Below are 18117 nucleotides of genomic sequence, written 5' to 3' on the forward strand. Positions count from 1 at the left end.
GTTTGATTTACAAGTCAAACAGCTACTTTAATTCACTCTGAAAACTTTTGTCAGTCCTTTAATATTGCAACGACAAGGAGGTCACATATCCAGCAACAAATGCGTGAGCCAAATATGCATCAAGCAATGTGCGTCAACACACAAAAATACCAATGCATCCATGGATATCAACACAGACGTCACTCAAAATTGACTTTACACCCAAATACAGTCAGCACTGGCAAAAAAAAAACAGCCCGTAAAAGGTTGTGTGCCCATAAAAAGAAATTAAATCCCAGATTGATTTGTCTCGCAAAGACAAAAATGGGAATTACAAACAAAAAGACATTCCCCGTGACAAATCGATGAATCCGCTGTCATAATTACAACAAGGATCAAAGAAATAAAGGCTCTAAAAACGGCTGAAAATGGGTTCAAACAAACATAATAAGAACACCGCTGGAGCTGCTTCGGGCTGGAATTTACTCTCTTATTACTTGTACTTCAAGATATTTGAAAATGTCCTCAGGCTGTTGGAAAGCTCAGTTAAACAATCTCAAATGTATCAAGTACTGATGATAAGGAGCAACTATCTCTGAGAGTAAAGTGCGAGTAATGAAAACTTGAGTGCCTTTGCCACAGCTTCATCAATTACCATAACAATGACTAAAATAACAATCAACAAGCACAAATTCTGCAATTAAGTGCTTTACATTAGGTAAGTTCTAAGTTGTGTATTTTTCTTCATGTTTTCCTGGACTTTTCTTGTCCAGTTTGAGTACCAAAAAAACAGCCCTCCTGTTTTTCCCCACGTTTAGCTAATGTGTGGCCCTCCGTCCTGTGTGCATTTATTCTGTGCCACATCATCTTTGTACCGTGCGTCGAGTGTTCCAGCATGCTCTCTCCTTTTTCACTTGACCCTGTTTTTATTCTCCTAGTTTCTGCCTGTTCCCTTTGGTTCAATTTGCCTTGCTTGACTGAACACCAGTGTACTGAACCCATTTTCTTTCTACCAGTAAAGTCGTCACTTTTGAACTTTTACTTGGTCTGTGGTTGAGCATTCAAGTCCCATGGTTTATGAATGTTATTATGAGTGAGTGACTTCATATCAGATTTCTGAATGGCATGGCTCTCACAGTTTCATAGCTAATTTCTCAAGGACCTAAAAAATTAAGTTGATGTTTATATATATTTTTCCTTCCTTTTATTGAAATGCACACATACATAAGGCAACAGTAACTCAAACAGCCACTCATTACAAACAGGGTATGCAAAAAAGGATAACACACAATATCACAAAGCTCAGATCATCTCAAACTGGTTTCTTGAACATGACAATGAGTTCACTCTACTCAAAATACCTCCACAGGCACCAGATCTCAATCTAATAGAGTATCTTTGGGATGTGGTGGAACAGGAGAATCACATCATGAATTATCGTCACCAAATGTCTTTAGCACCTTAACTGATTCAGAACCACTGTCTTTACTGGAAGAGAAAATATATATAAAATCACAATTATGAAAACAAAGGAAATTGACTACAAAACCAACTCAAAATTTAGTTTTTTGAGGAGTTTTTTGTGGTTCTAATTAGGAATTAGATGTAGGATAAAAGTCGACATCGAGCTTTTAAAAAGGCTGTTTCTAGGGAGTTCACGGTGTCCAGTGTAAGGCTGTGGAAAATAAATCTTTGTGCCGCTAACTGACAAAGACATAGACCATGGTATGCCATAGACCAAAGTAAGTAATAAATACAATATTCGATAATAATAAATCATGTGGGCAGTTTTTGTTTTGGGGGGGTTTTTGTTATCATCGTCCCCGTTTTTGTTTGTTTGTTTGTTTGTTTGTTTGTTTGTTTGTTTGTTTTTAAAGCTCCCAGTTTTTCACTATTTACAGTGAAATTTCTGTCTTTTACACACAATAAAAATTATTGCTGAAATTGCACTTTTCTTTCTTAGTCGTGTGACGGATTCTATTTAAGTTCTTTACACTTCAAGTAAGGAGAATAATTTGGAGTTGTTTTCTTCATGGGGTGTTGGGTTTACTCTTTACTTAAGCTTTCCTTTCCACTTAATGAATGAAGCTGGGCTGTATGTGAACTATAATGTAAAATAAGTTTGACTCCCGTGCTTCTTTGTAGTCATTTTACTACATGATCTGCTGCATTAGCTGGTTATGCTTATGTTATCACTCCTCTTCTTTCTTTGTGATCAGTTAGTAGGTAACACTTTGAACATATATGAAGTCATAAAACACCTCTTGTCACTGCGCCAATTTCCCACTGCAAGACTGGCTGGCATTTTTCAATCTTGAATTGCTCCCACAGTTACCAGCAAGAGCAGAGCTGCTGGTGTGAAAACACCTGAAGGCTCAGGCAATCTGAATGACTGAATGCGGCTGTCATACAGGATCCACGTGTAACCAGGGTTATTACTGCTCTCATTCATTCCTTTGTGAAAATTAAGTCCTTGAAAACTTTGGAGACATGTTGTAGCTAGAGGACGTAAAAATAGAACCTAGCCTCCAAATTGAATGTAGTTAGTTTAGAGCCGGTCTCATTCCAGTCGAGTCTTCTTTTTCATGGCTCTGAAGCTCGTTCCTCCTTCCTCCACATGAGGACAGTGATTTGCATTTTAAGGTTTGTTTCTTCACGATTCACGAGCCTGCAGACTGTCAGCGACTTTGCAAAGATGATGACTTTTAGCAATACAAGCTAATTGGGTGGAGAGGCAGTTGTTTTTGGAAGTATTCCTCAAGCTCCTACATTTTCTCCATATTTTGTTTTTTGTTTTGTTTTTTAACTTACATGATGTCTAAGATTGTTGCAACTGGTTGCCATACTAATTTGGCAGATGGCGATGTGTCAGCTGCTCATTGTTTTTCTTTTAGTAAGTGTGTATTGCAGTTCCAGAAGCAAGAAAAGTGTGATACTTACTTTTTCTGCTGCAACCATTTATTTTTTTTGTTTGTTTGTTTGTTTGTTTTTTGTGATATATTATGAAGAAAGAATTTGCATTGGAAAGGGATGAACGGTGGTAAACTTTTTCCTTGAACACTTGTGAAACAGAAAGCTGCCTGTTTTAAATTCATTTCTGTCCTCCCTCTATCTCTGCTTCCATTACTTGAATTGCCAGATAGGATATAGGAACACTTTTCCCAGAGATGTGTTGCTTGTAAGACAAGCCTCTGTGCAGGAGGGTAAATGTAAAAGTAAAGTGATTCACAGTGGGGGTTCGTGTATCCCAGGCACGCTCCATTGCACAGTACAAGCCATCCTGTACATCATTTTTCATGGAAAGTAATCAGGAAAATGACGATATGGTTACAGCTCATGCATTTCTTGGTGTCTCAGTTACCGGGACATTTATGTTTAGTCGTTAACTTTTGACTGTACTTCTTTAGTAGCAACCAAAACCACATTTCCACTAGATAAACAAAATTATATTTTCTGTCCAATATGTGTGATACTGCATGGAGTTATCAGTCTTGGTGCATATTTGTGTGCTTTTTCTTCTCCACGGTATTTGCAGTAGAGATATTATTGTGAGCAAACTATAACTTACTAAAAGTAATAAGACACATGCTGCACTAAAGCCTTGGGCCACTCCTCATTTCTTTATATTTTCTGAGGAAAATGGGAAATAGGTGGAGCAATTTATCAAAAAATGTGGAACTATAAAATGAAAATGTATAAGGCAATAACATAGACTGTGCATTTATAACCAGCTTGAAAATCAATATTTGGTATGACCACATTTATTCTTCAAAAAACTCTGAACTTTCTTGTAACTTCCTTAAACAATCTTCAGGAATAGTTCTTCAGGCATCATAAAGGACATTCAGAGCTCTTCTCTGGATGTTGGATGCCTTTTTTCTGTCCTCTGTTAAAATGATCTCACACTGCTTTAGTCATGTTAAGGTCCAGGCTCTGGGGAGGCCAGTCAATGACTGATAGTGTTCCACTGCGCATTTTTCTATGGAAATGTGTTTGGGATCATTCTGGAAAATTAAACTGCTGCATTCAAATGCTTTCCAGATGGTATTGCATGGTGGCTCAAAATCTGACTGCACATTCCAGAAATTTTGACAGGATCCCTTAAACCAGCAGTCCCCAACCCCAGGCCACGGACTGGTACTGGTCCGTGAGTCGTTTGGTACCGGCCCGCAAGAGTTGAGGCTCTGGTGGGGAATTTATGATTTTCACTGTTTTTATCGTTAACTCGGTTTCCCTGGGTCTTTTCCCGTGTTGTAGTTGTGTGTCTTATTTTGAAAGAAATATTTACACGTTACCATAGTGACCACAGAGCATTAAGGGGCAGAGAGGAGGATGTTACTCTCAGTGTTGTTGGCACATTTCAGGAGGACGCTGCTAATAAGGTTACACAGTAACACAGTGAATTTGCATTTATTATTATATTTACAAAATACCACAGTTTTTGTCTTGGTCGTATCATTTTATTTTGGTGTATTTATCCGTGACACCTTAAAGGCCGGTCAGTGGAAATATTGTTGGACATTAAACCGGTGTGTGGTGCAAAAGAGGTTGGGGACCGTTGCCTTAAACCACTTGTTGAATTGCAGCCCCAAACCATGACAGAGCCGCTGCCATGTTTTACAGATGGCTGTAAACACTCACTGTTGTCTCTTCTGGCCTCTTCTCTACATACATACTTTTTTTTCCTGTTTCTTAAAAATATGGCTTTCAGAGAGCTTTTTATGCCCATTACACCTTCAGACTTTCAGCCTACACAAACACAGCCGTGTATTTGCAAATTTAATTTGTCAGCAAATTGATTTTTGAACATTGACATGTTATAGCCTCCATTTGTGATTTGTATGTTACCCATGCACACAAGCAGCTTCTGTGAAATAGGCTCCTTTAGACACAGCACCTTACCAAGCTGATGTGATGTGTGTTTTTTTCTCAAGGTCACCCACATCTAAGTACTCTATTACTCTAGCTAATAAAAGTAGTAACCCTGGTTCTTCTCCATTTTGCGCTGTGCTGCAATTGTACTGTCACCTAGTTTCAGGAAATTACCCTTCAAAGTAAATCTAGTTTCACTTAATTCACCTCGTTGCCTTAGTTTGATTAACATTTAATGCGGTCAAATTGTGCTGTTTTTTTGTTTGCTTTAGGCCTTGCTTTGACCTGCGGTGCTCTCTGAATCATGGCAAGCTTTGTCTTTTTCTAGGTCATCCTGTGTGTGTGTGTGTGTGTGTGTGTGTGTGTGTGTGTGTGTGTGTGTGTGTGTGTGTGTGTGTGTGTGTGTGTGTGTGTGTGTGTGTGTGTGTGTGTTTTAAATCAAAGCTTTCTTCTTGTTAACACCTGCTCTATTTTCTGTACTCGGACATCTTATTAGCATTGATGCAGATGACACTCAAAGTTTCGCTTGCATGTGTAATTACTCATTAAAAACTACACTGACAGTGATTTATAGTATTTTAGTACAAGTGGGTTCTTCTTTCCAAGTCACATAAGAAAGTAGAACAAGGGGGGAAAGGAAGATGCTGAAAGAAGGAGAAAAAGACTGACAGAAAAAGGAGACCAGTGTTAATGAGATTGTCTGGGACAGGAAAGCAATTTGAGCTGTCATGATTAATGGTCTGAATTTGTTTTTTCTGCCACTTCATTGCGCTGATCACCTCTTCTTTCTTTCTACATTTCAAATAAATAAGAGTCATTGCTGTAGCACTGATACACATTCGATGCACACAACCAATACAGAGACTGCAGGAGAACCGTAACATAAAAGCAACCAGAGAAAATTCAGAAACACTGTACAACCCTCCTGTACTTGATTTTCAAAAAAACCTATTTTCATTGCTGTGTACTTTCATTTCACATTTGACATCAAAACTACTTAGTTGGGGCTAGGAACAGATTGTGATTTGGATTAAAATACACCCCTTCACACCGTTTACAGCGATGTGCAGACTTACGGGTCAGTTAAAATGTGACACCAACTTGAAACTGGGGCACCAAAAGACCCCTTGAGCGTATCTCAGAAACCAACTACATGAAGACAAGTTCATATTTCTCATTTTATACTATTTGTAAACCTTTTATAAACCACATCTTTTTCTTAAATTGCATGTTTTCATACTTAAACTTGCTATTTTGAGTAGAAAGTGCATCCACACTTACAAGCATGGCTACCTGAAGTGCTCTATGAGGACAGTGGTGGATTTTTTTTCCTTATCTTGGTGCATAGCAAAAAGTGTTTGAATGAATGTTTCATTCTAAAGAGCTCACTTTTAAAGTTTGAACTGGAACAGGATGCCACCGTTGCAACAAGTCAGTTTGGGAAATTTCTTCCCTCCTAGATATTCCAAAAACAACTGTAACCACAGCAGCTCTTCATCTATGTTAAACTCTCATCTATGGAAGCAGCTGTGTGGTAAGAGTCACACCAAGATACAGAAACTAGCATGAAATCTCAGTGAAACATTGCAAACACAATTTCAGGTAAGTTCATAACACACCATGTTCAATTTAAGGCAGCATTTCTGTGGTACAATTCACATACTACCAAAAGAAAGTGCATGGCGTGAGCAGAACTGTGTGTTACGGGAAAGTGTACTAAAGGCCTGCATGTCTTCTGTCTTCCATATGGTGGTTTATGTTAGAAACTATTATATGCACGTCCAGAACGTTAAACCAGCGGTCTCCAATCTTTTTTGCGCCACAGACCGGTTTATGCCCGACAATATTTTCACGGACCGGCCTTTAAGGTGTCGCGGATAAATACAACAAAATAAAACTAGTACCGGTACCGAAAAAAAAGAAGATTTATTCATAATACGTGTGAAAAGACCAAGGAAAACTGAGTTAACGATAAAAACGATAACAAAATAACGCTAAAAACCGATAAAAACCCTGAAAACCATACATTTCACACCTGAGCCTCTACTCTCGCGGCCCGGTTCCAAACGACTCACGGACCGGTACCGGTCCGAGGCCCAGGGGTTGGGGACCGCTGCGTTAAACTACTTTACTAGTTAAAAGTACTAAAGATGTATTATTCTCGTAAAAATAAACCCATCTATATACTACATCTATGTACTGCACTGCAGTGCAGCAAAGCCAGTCACAGTAACGCTGCATCAGTTTTCTCCGTCTCTTCCCTCACTACGGCTCCCAGTTGTCGTTTTTGTCAGACCGAAGAAAAGACCTTTGTTGTTTTTCTCATCATGAGGGATTTTTACTCTTTTAATCTGACAGTGGATTACAGCTGTAAATGGAGCTCGCCTACACAGACTGTCAAGAAAAAGCAGAGACACACAGAGAGCAGCTACAGTCAAGCGCCAAGCTGGATGCATGTTATATTTTAGGATTCGTTCAAAAGAAAATGATAAAAAGGTCAGCGGAAGTCCACATTAATATGTCTATTGAAGGTTGATCTTTCTATTGCAGTTTAAAAACAAATAAGTAAAAAGTAACTCCATCTTTTTTTCGATGCAGTATTTCACTTAGTGAGCAGGGTGTTGAGTCTAGACGACCCGCTGTACATGAACAGTCAGTGATTTTCAGAGGGCAGGCAGAAAGAGAGAGAAAGAAGCAGAGTGTGACAGAAAACAATAAAGGAAACGTGATTACCGGCACCTATCATTGGCTTGTTTGTCAAGACAAACAACATTCATGGCCCTTCCAACATTCTTCACCTCAACACTGATGATGAAAGCCAGAGCCCTGCTGTCTCCCTTTACCTCTTTTCTTGATACTCATATGCACACACACACAATATCATCTAAAATATATCTTCTTTTTCTCACTTCTTCTTCTGATACTACTTCTTTCACCAGTACATTTGATCTCTCAAGGGCCTTTGACACGCAACTGTGGAAGAAGCGAGAGAGGAAACTACCTGAAGTTCAGTTCCAGGTTACAGTAAAAGCAAAGAAGGTGAGTCATTCCTCGTGTCTTGCCTCCAGGTTTCACCCTGACTCTGCAAAGAGGGAAGTTTGAGGAAGAGATTTGTTCATACCATGGCTTCTGCTGATGGGTTATTCATGGGAATCTTATTCAAGTTGAGCTGTTGACTTGCAAGCAAGTCATATTGCTGAACTCCCAATTCTGTGTCAACCTCTCAGAGCAAATGATGGTGCAAGTCAGCAGTTTCTTTCCTGAGCAGAGCTCCCAATTGAGAAGAACGCAAATCAAAAAGTTAGTTTTTATACAGCGATAACTGGTAACTTCTTTACCACAAAGTCAGGAAGCTTTTCCGCCATTATCATTCAATTTCCTTCAGTGTCCAGTGTTGTGTGGTCAATTTACAGAAAGGAAACTAGAGACGATGAACAAAAAACACAGATTTTAATCCGCTCAGTAAAACAGATCTACACATGCTTTTTTTTTTAAATAATATTAAAATATATCATTAATGATTAAAAAATAATAATTTTTACAAATCACAGTTGAAATAAAAGGATTGAGCAATGTGTAACTTGGTTAACTGTCCATATCTATAAGGCAATAAAAAAATAATTTTGAAAAATAGGTGCTGTATGAGCAAAGCAGCTAGGTTAATTTAGTACATTCATCCGAAAGTGACTTCTCAGAAAACTTTCCTGTTTTATTAAACAGGAACGTTGAAGTTAGCAGAAATTGCTTCCTCTCCTTTGTCGAGACTTTAATACAAACATGCAAAAGGAGCAATAAGAAAACTTGTCTCTTAAGATGACAAATCACAGTGGATTCTTTTACTTGCTAATGTCAGCTCTGTTTCCACAAACACATAGATTTTTACTGATTTTCCGTCAGTCTCAATCAATCAATCTCCCATCAAAGACCAGAGTTTTATCTACAACATGCAACAGGACATGGACATTAAATAGAAAGTTGCACATTCCAAAGGATTCAGATGCAAGCAGAGTTATTCCTGGTTCCAGAGACAACAGGCAACCTTCGTTCCAAGATGGCAGTAATTTAAAGGACAGTGCAAACAGGCAATGAGAAGCATATAATACATAACTCATATGGGGAGAGCGATCACTTTTGCTTTGGTTTTTAATCAATGTCTATTTTTATATTTCTCTGGACAAACATTGCTTCCCTGCTGGCTCTGACAGAACACCACTGTGTAACCACCTCGCAGAGCGACACTCCTATAAATTAATGTGATGGCAGTTTAGTGTGTTGTCACATCTGTCGTCAAGCCGTCTTATGACTCTACTGTAAAAGTCGAAATGGTGCTCTGAAATCAGTCTGCAGAAAAAGAAAAAAAAACACCAAAGATCCTCAATAGATAAGCCTCCTCCTCCATGCTGACCATCACTTCTATTGACCTCAACAGAAAAAAAAACCCTCAATACCACCATGTTGGGGGACTGAAAAAGTAATTTTATTATTCTACTAAAAAGTTCAGTTCAGATTTCTAATTATATATTAAGATATTAATATTTGGGGGTCCCTCTATTGATTAATTATTGCCATGCAAAATCTTACAATGTGTGATGTTAAAAACAGTGTGGTGCAAGTTTACTCGTCAGAGGATCCAGGTCAAAGTTGAAATTCTTAGTTTACAGTTTAATATTTTAAACAAAGTTCACTGTCCTAAAGATGAACCAGCTTATGTTCATTTCTTCAGTTTGGTTGTATATTTGTTATGGCCTGATCTGAGCTGTTACTGACAGACTTACTGGTTGTTATTTTTGCAACATGGGTCATTGGTATCAGTCTGTGGCAGACAATAACTGGTGTTGAAGAGCATGTGGAAGTTTGTTTGCCTCATGAGTGTCCCATCTGAGATACTTTGTTCAGCTGACACTGTATTAACATTAGCTCGCTGTTGTTGTTGTTTTTTCTTTTCTTTATTCTTTTTCTAGGCTGCAAACACCAACTTTTTCTTTGTTTATGACCTCAGGCGCCATTGCCCTACAGGGACCTTCATGCTGGCATACTGTTCCTGCCTTTGTGCTTGTTAGAGCTTATACCAAAGTCCCGGAGGAAATTCACGTAGAAGACTGGCAGCACAGAAGGAGAAGCCTATTCCTCTAATGACATAATGCATGAGAAAAGATGGACTGAAAAATGTACAACTGGTGTGTCTATCTACAACAGTGGGGAGGAAAATACAATGAAAGAAGGATGTGAGCAAATATTTATTCCCATTACTTGTAACAAATATGTCTAATTTTTGTGGTCATATCCTGTGTCACTTTTTTCAGAAAAAGACTTGCATTTTGTTCGATTCTCACAATGTCTGCTGACACAGTGGCTGAGATTTAAAACAAAGGAGGCACTGAGAAGAGAGTCAGCCTTGAATGGAAAGGAGACTGTGGGAATGTTGCCTATTAGACAGGTACCAAGTCACACATTGACATACATTTGATTACATGTTGCCACACTGAAGACCTGCACTCTCTCTCTTCATTCCTTCCCGTCACCCACAATCTGTGTTTAAATACACCAGCCTCTCCATCCTCTTGTGGTAATTGGATCCAGTGCAGGGCAGAACAGATGAGGCGGTCACACAGATGGCTTCTCACAGGCTTAATCATGCATTTCAGATTCCTCCTAACTGGCAATTGGAAGTTATATACTATTGGACACCGCGCATCAAGGAAAGGGGGTTTAGCCAGAGTCAGCCAGATGGCCTCTGAACCCTGCTCCAACCCAGATGGAGTGAGGAAAACGTTTACTGTGACAAAGACCCCTAAATGTTTCAAACATTTGGCTTTTCAGATGCCAAAGATTTAACAGCATTGAGGCACAATGATCAAGGATTAGTGGTGGGTTGTAATGACGTAGATTTAGCCAAGTTTGAATCTGTGGTACAAGTGTGGTGTCTTAATGGAGCATTCCCACGACTGAGACAAAACTTCTTTTCGATCCAATTCTTGTAATTAACAGAGTGTGACCATCAAATATATCAAAGATGGATGGATCGATAGATGGATGGATGGACTTGAAATGCTGGCTTGTATGGTGATCTTGCCTAGCAACTGAAGACTCTTGAGCTATTTGTCTTTTTCTTATATCTGAATGCTCTACATCTAGGTGATTATGTCCACTCAAAGAAGCGTTACCGGCATCTTTCTCCTAACGCACCACTGAGCAAACATATTGTACTTTGAGTTTACACCTCCTGGGGCAGTGAATTGTGCCGTTTCTCTCCCCCCTCTGCTTTCCTCTGTTTTTGTCTCCACAAGTTCTTGTTGCTTTGAGTGAAAACTCCTGAGAAATGAAGGGAGATGGGGACCAGAAGAGAACGGTTTCTTAGAAAGAAGTGATTTATTCCCTTGACTTTCCACCGGAACGTCATGAATAAATTCAGTTAGGTAAGCATCTATACATGGCTTTCCGATTGTTTGCTCTTTTCCTTGGGGAGAAAAGATGGGAGGGGTGCTACGGTTCACAATGTGTGGATATTTTACTCTTGCAGCATCTCAGAGAGACAACTCAGCTCATATTTTACAGAATCTCTGCCCTACAAGGCAAAGTCTATACAGTTTCCATAATGCCCGTGTCATAATTCCAAATCTATTCAACATTTATCAGATAAAAGGGTAAAAATTCACTCTCAAAAAAGGTCCAAGGATCTGAGTAGCATTGTATCGAGACTTAAAATCTTCCCAAAATTAATCTTCCCAAAGTTGAATTTCTAACCAGACAAGAAGATGTCAACTGTATATAACACTACCTACCAGTGTATGAATGTGAGAATGAATGAATAGTGGTATTGTAAAGCGCTTTGGGTGCCTTGAAAAGCGCTATATAAATCCAATCCATTATTATTAATCCATTATTACCTTCTTCCATGGTAAATGAAGAACTTGTGCTTTTCGTTGTACAGTGGAGGTTATATGTGGTTATAATAATAGAGGAAATTATCTACTTTACAACATTTGATGTAAAAGCAATTTTAAAACAGCCCACCAAGACCTCAGGTTGGCTCATGATGTCCAGCAACAATAAATTAAATTAAGCACTGCCACTCAAGTTCTTGCCAAAAGACTCCCTTCTCCCTTTTCACAGTACTGTGTTTTTGTCTGCAACACACACTCTTTTAACTGTAAGGTTTTTCATGTCAGGACGCAATACAAAAATCTCCTGATCCTTAACGTTATCTAAAATCATTTAAGTACAACCTCAGGTGAAGGAAAACAGATTACACGCCTCATTATTTATTTAGCAACAGCCAAAATTAAGAATCAGTCCTGTGAAAAACCAAGTACACCCCACGATTCAGTAGTTTGTATCACCACCTTTAACAGCAATATGAATTAATCATTTTGTCTCTCGTGTCATTGAGGAGGAATTTTGGACTACAAAGTGAAAATCTTGTAAAATCGGGAAAAAGGCAAATATTGTCGGGCAGTTTAAATAGGGACAGGAAACAAGTTAACCTTCTCACTCAGATAGTACTATTTACCTCCAAATAAGCATTTTACCACTCTTTGTTTTTCTGGATTTGCTGTCAGTCTTTCCTACAAATGTGTGCCTACAATTCTTCACTAGAAAAACAGCACTGAGGAGTTTTAATGATCCTTGAAGCCAGCAGAACAGCCCAGCGAGCCGCATGAAAGGATGAACAAGAAAGGAAAAGTATTATTGGAATTTAGAGAAGCCATGTTATGTCTGTATATGAGAGGTATAAAAGTTACCATAAAATTTCATCGTGAACTTGCAGTGTTTAGATTTTGAATTAATGAAGCCCTCCACACTGGATTAGAGCGCTGTGGATGCCCCGCGGTGCAGCATCCCTGAAGGCGGTTCAGGGTTCAGTGTCTTGCTTCAGAGCATTTTATCTGTGATGGTGTTTTATTATAGATGCAATACCACCAACTGAGCAGAGATTTCAGAGAAGTAACTGAGCAGTTTTTATTAGCGTTGTCAAAAAATATTAATATATATATAAATGATCATTAAAAACTTCAGGCGAGGGCGTTCCTATTCTACTGCATAGCACATAGCAAAGACACCCACTGTTTTAACAGAAAGACAAGGACGAGCCCCTCTGCTGGTTCTATGAGACCTACAGGCAAAGAGATGCTTTGAACATGACATGCTGATGTTTAGCAAGTATTATCTTTATCATGTCCAGCATCTTTATTTTGGCATGTTAACATATCAACACAGTAATTATAATTCATCCTGCAGAAGACATGAAGGTGGGGACCAGATTTCGTGGCTGCCATGCTTAAAATTGTCACGCGAGAGCACAAATGTCAAACTCATGGTGACACTGAGACACATGAAAATCCATTTTACGACTTGAGTGTTGATTATAAGTTGCGACATGTTGCTTTTTTATAGTCAGTCACTCTTGATGTCTGGGCATGTAAAATCTTTTACACATGCTTTGTCTTCTTAGCTCCTTACTTTAGCAGAAAGGCTACAGGAATTCCAGTCATTCTTTTTAAGATTTTATTAACGTTTATTACTGTATATTTAAAGGTTGAATACTCAGTGAAACTCCTGTGTATATAACTTTTTCATTAGTAATATTTTAATAGCATTAATAAAGCCATTTTACAACCTATAAAAACTAATAAATGATGCCTTATTTGAAAATGCTCCTACTGTTACTGTTCTGGATTATCTAACTCTGCTTACATTTTTAGAAAAACATGCACATAGTTGGACAAAGACTGTCTGGTGGATATTCAGAAACTGTGGGTATTAGCAAAAGTGTCTTTCTTTAAGGGACAGCCCACAGTGCTCTCTCTGTTAGCCTGCCGGCAGTATGGATACAAGGCCAGCATTTCATTTAATGTTGATTGATTAATGTCTCTGTAGTGAGAACATGGAAAAAGCTGAGGGTCCCATGTGACTCCATTGCAATATAGGAATAGAGACGGCGCTTGTTCCCTTGTACAACCATCTATGATTGTCAAGGAGTGGCTTAAATATGACTGGAGATGTCTCCATACACAGTGTTACAGGAGAAAAAATCAATACTAAATGTTTAACTCAGTGAGTTTCATTACTGCTTATCATGAGCAACTCCTGATTCTGGGAGCCTTTCTTCCCTCTTCCCTTGATGTTCTTATAGAAATCATTTTCCTTTTTGTTTGTAACGGAGGAAAAATATCCTGGAAAACCTGCTTTTAAACTATTTTCTCCAGCTCACAGGTGGATATGTGGGTGAGCGCAGCGCTTTGGTCTGAGTACACGGATACACTGCTGTTCTTTAACGTCCCAGTTTGAAGGCCTCATTAGAGATGTTCATCACTGTGTGGGGCTTCTGTATGCAAACATCTTTCTTCCTAACTCCCTGTGTGTGTCTTCTGAGATTCTCCACCAGTAAAACAGTGAGAAAACCCGGTTTGTCTGCAGGCTTGAAGTCAGCTAAACTTTTCTCATTAAACTGCAAAAGCGCTGCCAAACTCTTTCCGTTTTATTCAGTTTGTTAATGAAAAACTTTAAAGTTATGTCGAACAGGCAGTTAGGGCTTTTTCAGCTTCTCTAATGGTGCATGTATGAAGCAGAGAAAGACAAAGCCAAGTGGCTCCTGTGACTCGATGCAATTCCTCAGCTCTCACCTGATCTAAGAGTAATATTTACATTTATTTTGTTGGCATGGAATGTGTAAGCTTTTGTTTCTTTATTGAGGTAACCTAAGGTTTGTTAGGTGCACCTGTTCGACTGCCCATTAAGATGAATATCTAACAAGCTACCGACATGGGGGCAACGTGATGCTTTTAGGCAGGTGGACATGATCAAGACAACCTGGTGACGTTCAAACTGAGCATGAGAATGGGGAAGAATGGTGTTATAGGAGACTTTGAAAGCGGCACGATTGTTGGTGCCATTCAGACTGCCTTCAATATCTCACCTGTCTCCAACCAAGAATGTGTAGTAGCTCAAATCAGGGGCCATTCCTGTCATCTCAGAGCAGGACACTGAGGCTACAGTTCACACAGGATCACCAAAATTGGACAACGGAAGACTGGAAAAACATTGTATGGTCTGGTGAGTCTCAATTTCAGCTGGATTAAATTTAACAAGACATAAATTGTCAATTAAAGTCAGAGCACATTAGCTTGGATAATATATTTTACACACTTGGGATGTTATGCAAATTACATGGGAAATATGGTGTCTTTTAACTCCAGCTTTTAAAGGTGACCTCGCTATTAAAAGTCCACATCTCACTGATTTGACACACAAACTGGCTGTGTAGATAACAGACGGCTGACAGGTATGACCACCATCATGTTTAAGCATTCTCTGTTTCATTTCCCTACCATACATTGTATTTGTATTCGTGCATGTCCAAATCCAAATCTGAAAAAGTTGGGATGATGTGATCATCATTTTGTGAGCTTAATATTTTATGTGTTGTCAGTGTCCTATTGTGAATAAAATATGGGTTTTATGGGATTTGCAAATCAATATATTCTGTTTTATATGCATTTCTCAGTACATCAATTACCTTCAGAATCAGTGAAAAATTTGCAGTAGTTGATTAAAAAGCAAATTTGTGTTTGAAATTTCCCATAAATCTTTGCTGAAAGCACATGGAAAGTCACTTGAAATTAGTTTTTTCACTTTTATCACTTTCCTCTGTCTATATGAATGATGATCTGTACAGAGGTTGCTCTGTGTTGCTCTTTATTACAGGTCATTTTGTGCAACCGAAATCAAAAATAATTTTGAATTTCACAGCTCACAGTGCAGGATTCCGATTGATTCCTTTGGAGAAGGAATTTGCCCTGGATGAGCTCCATCGGTGAAGGTGGTTCGTGTGTGCGTGTGCACCTTGAAGGTGCATGGGTATATCGTGAGCTTTACTGGCTTACATGCTGTGCTGCTGGGAGGTCTTGGTGAGCACCAGGATAAACACATACCTGCATACTCATTCAAATGCCAGTTTGAAATTCCTACTCCTGCTGACAAAGAATGGAAAGGCAAAAGTAAAGCTTTCCAGATGCCTCTGGCAAAAACATTAACTACATGTGAAATGCATTTGTTTCACATACTGTAGCTCCGGGGTGACTGCCTTCTCATCTGAGAATCACCTATTCATGGCGATGCTTTACGGCATACGCTTAGATATTTATTTGAGGAAATCCACTGAAAGAATACACTCTTTTAACTTTAATGGTAGCCATATTTCCTCTGTGTTTGCAATTATGTGAAAATCACAATCAATACACCGAAATTGCCTGTCAGCTCTGATAACCCTGCACAGTTACAGGTCTTTACCCCTATCTGCAAAGCCAAGTTACATAATCAGCGGAGCTGCAGAGCAACTCCTAAGCTCAACAAAATCAGTGATGCTAAACGATGAGGGAAGAATGCCAACCCCATTTAGGTTCTTTTATGTTTTTGGCTTGGCAAAGATATTCCTTGTACCTTTTCTCATTTTAACTACCCAGAGTTGGAGCTTTGCTGCTGACCATTTGTGCCTCTCTGTTCAGGGATCTGTCAGTATGTGGGAGTAAAATGGAGGTTGGCCTTTTTGCACTGTGGCCTGAGATCATGTTGGCTGAAACCTTGGGTCACTACAAAGTTCGTGTGAGCAGGCATTCTCTTCGTTCTTCCCTCTAAAGCTGCTATAATTTTAAGTTCAAAGAAATAAAAGTGAAACAAAAATACAGCACTTTCAGCTTCACAGTGTCACTAATACAGTAATATAGTTATATCAAACCAAGTGAAATTTAGATAGATAGATAGATAGATAGATAGCGACCGTGGCTCAGGGGGTTGGGAAGCGTATCTGTAACCGGAAGGTCGCCAGTTCGATCCCCGGGCTCTCTGTCCTGGTTGTTGTGTCCTTGGGCAAGACACTTTACCCTACTGCCTACTGGTGTTGGCCAGAGGGGCCGATGGCGCGATATGGCAGCCTCGCTTCTGTCAGTCTGCCCCAGGGCAACTGTGGCTACAACTGTAGCTGCCTCCACCAGTGTGTGAATGAATAGTGGCATTGTAAAGCGCTTTGGGTGCCTTGAAAAGCGCTATATAAATCCAATCCATTATTATAGATAGATAGACTTATTTCATAATTTTCACTTTTTTATGAGATTTCTGACATCATGCTTTTGATATTTGATATTAGGCTCCAATCTTAGGACTGATCAGTTTTGGGTTTTTTTTGTTTTTTCGTAGTTTTTTCTGTCATAACTTCTTTTGCTTTTAGTCCCGTAGACTAATATATGATTAAAACATTTGCTGATGCTGCCTGCAGCGTCCAAAGCCACCCAACCCCAGCGGTGGATACTTTTTACTCTAGTCCATCTACCATTTCCCTTGCAGCCAGAACAGCATAGTTAATTCACATGTGGCATTCGATTTAGCATGTTATTGATCAGTTTTTCCAACACAAATTCAATACTGTAGAATCTGGGTTTAGCAATAAAAGAGGAACTGATTTAGTTTGTTGCACCGCCTCACACACTATGTAATTAGGGATTTGTTTTCTTTCTGCTTTCCCATGAGACACTGGTGCATGTGCGTTTACAAAAAAGAACAAGTACTGGGTCGACCATCTGCAACCACTGAAGGGTTTTATTTTGCTTAAGAACACTGAGCAAAGTGTGCATACGTGTTTGCTGCCACAGTGGATGAAACAAGTCTTCCAAAATACAGCCTTATCACGTCGTGAAACAAGGTAAGCAAGTGCTTCCCATTTTTTAAACAGTCCACATCAGAAGACAGGTAGCACTTGACTTTTGTTCAGGATACTGAAGTCCAAACTTGGGATCATAGTTTAGGTGAAGTTACACACTAGATGTTAAAAAGGTTCACTCTCATTACCATGACAACTCTCTGTTGTCATGGTAATGCCATCAACCTTTAAAGCATAACTTTAGGCCCTAATGACCTATGGGGGAGGACAGTCTCATCAGTCAGGAGTGCTTCATACAGTGAAATAAAGGTTTCTGTGATTAGTCGTTTTCTCATCATGGATTTCAATTTCTGAATCCAACTTGTGACTGCAAACCCAGTAGCAATCTCTGATCACTGCCGTCTCTGAATTTTACAGCTGCTCTTGTCTGCCAATGATATAATGACTAACTGAATGAACAGAGTTGCCCCTCTGTCACTATAAATCCATTCAATTACACTCAGAGGTCAGTGAATAAAAATAAGGCACTGACATGGCCTACTGCACCTCATGTTTATATCAACGTATTGCTGCTGCACACCTTGAGCATGCATCATCTTGCAAGGGATTTTTTT

The sequence above is a fragment of the Diplotaxodon limnothrissa genome, linkage group LG19 (assembly GCF_057381915.1).
Source record: "Diplotaxodon limnothrissa isolate DT_005_m linkage group LG19, D_limnothrissa_male_GT1.1, whole genome shotgun sequence".
Taxonomy (NCBI): Eukaryota; Metazoa; Chordata; class Actinopteri; order Cichliformes; family Cichlidae; genus Diplotaxodon; species Diplotaxodon limnothrissa.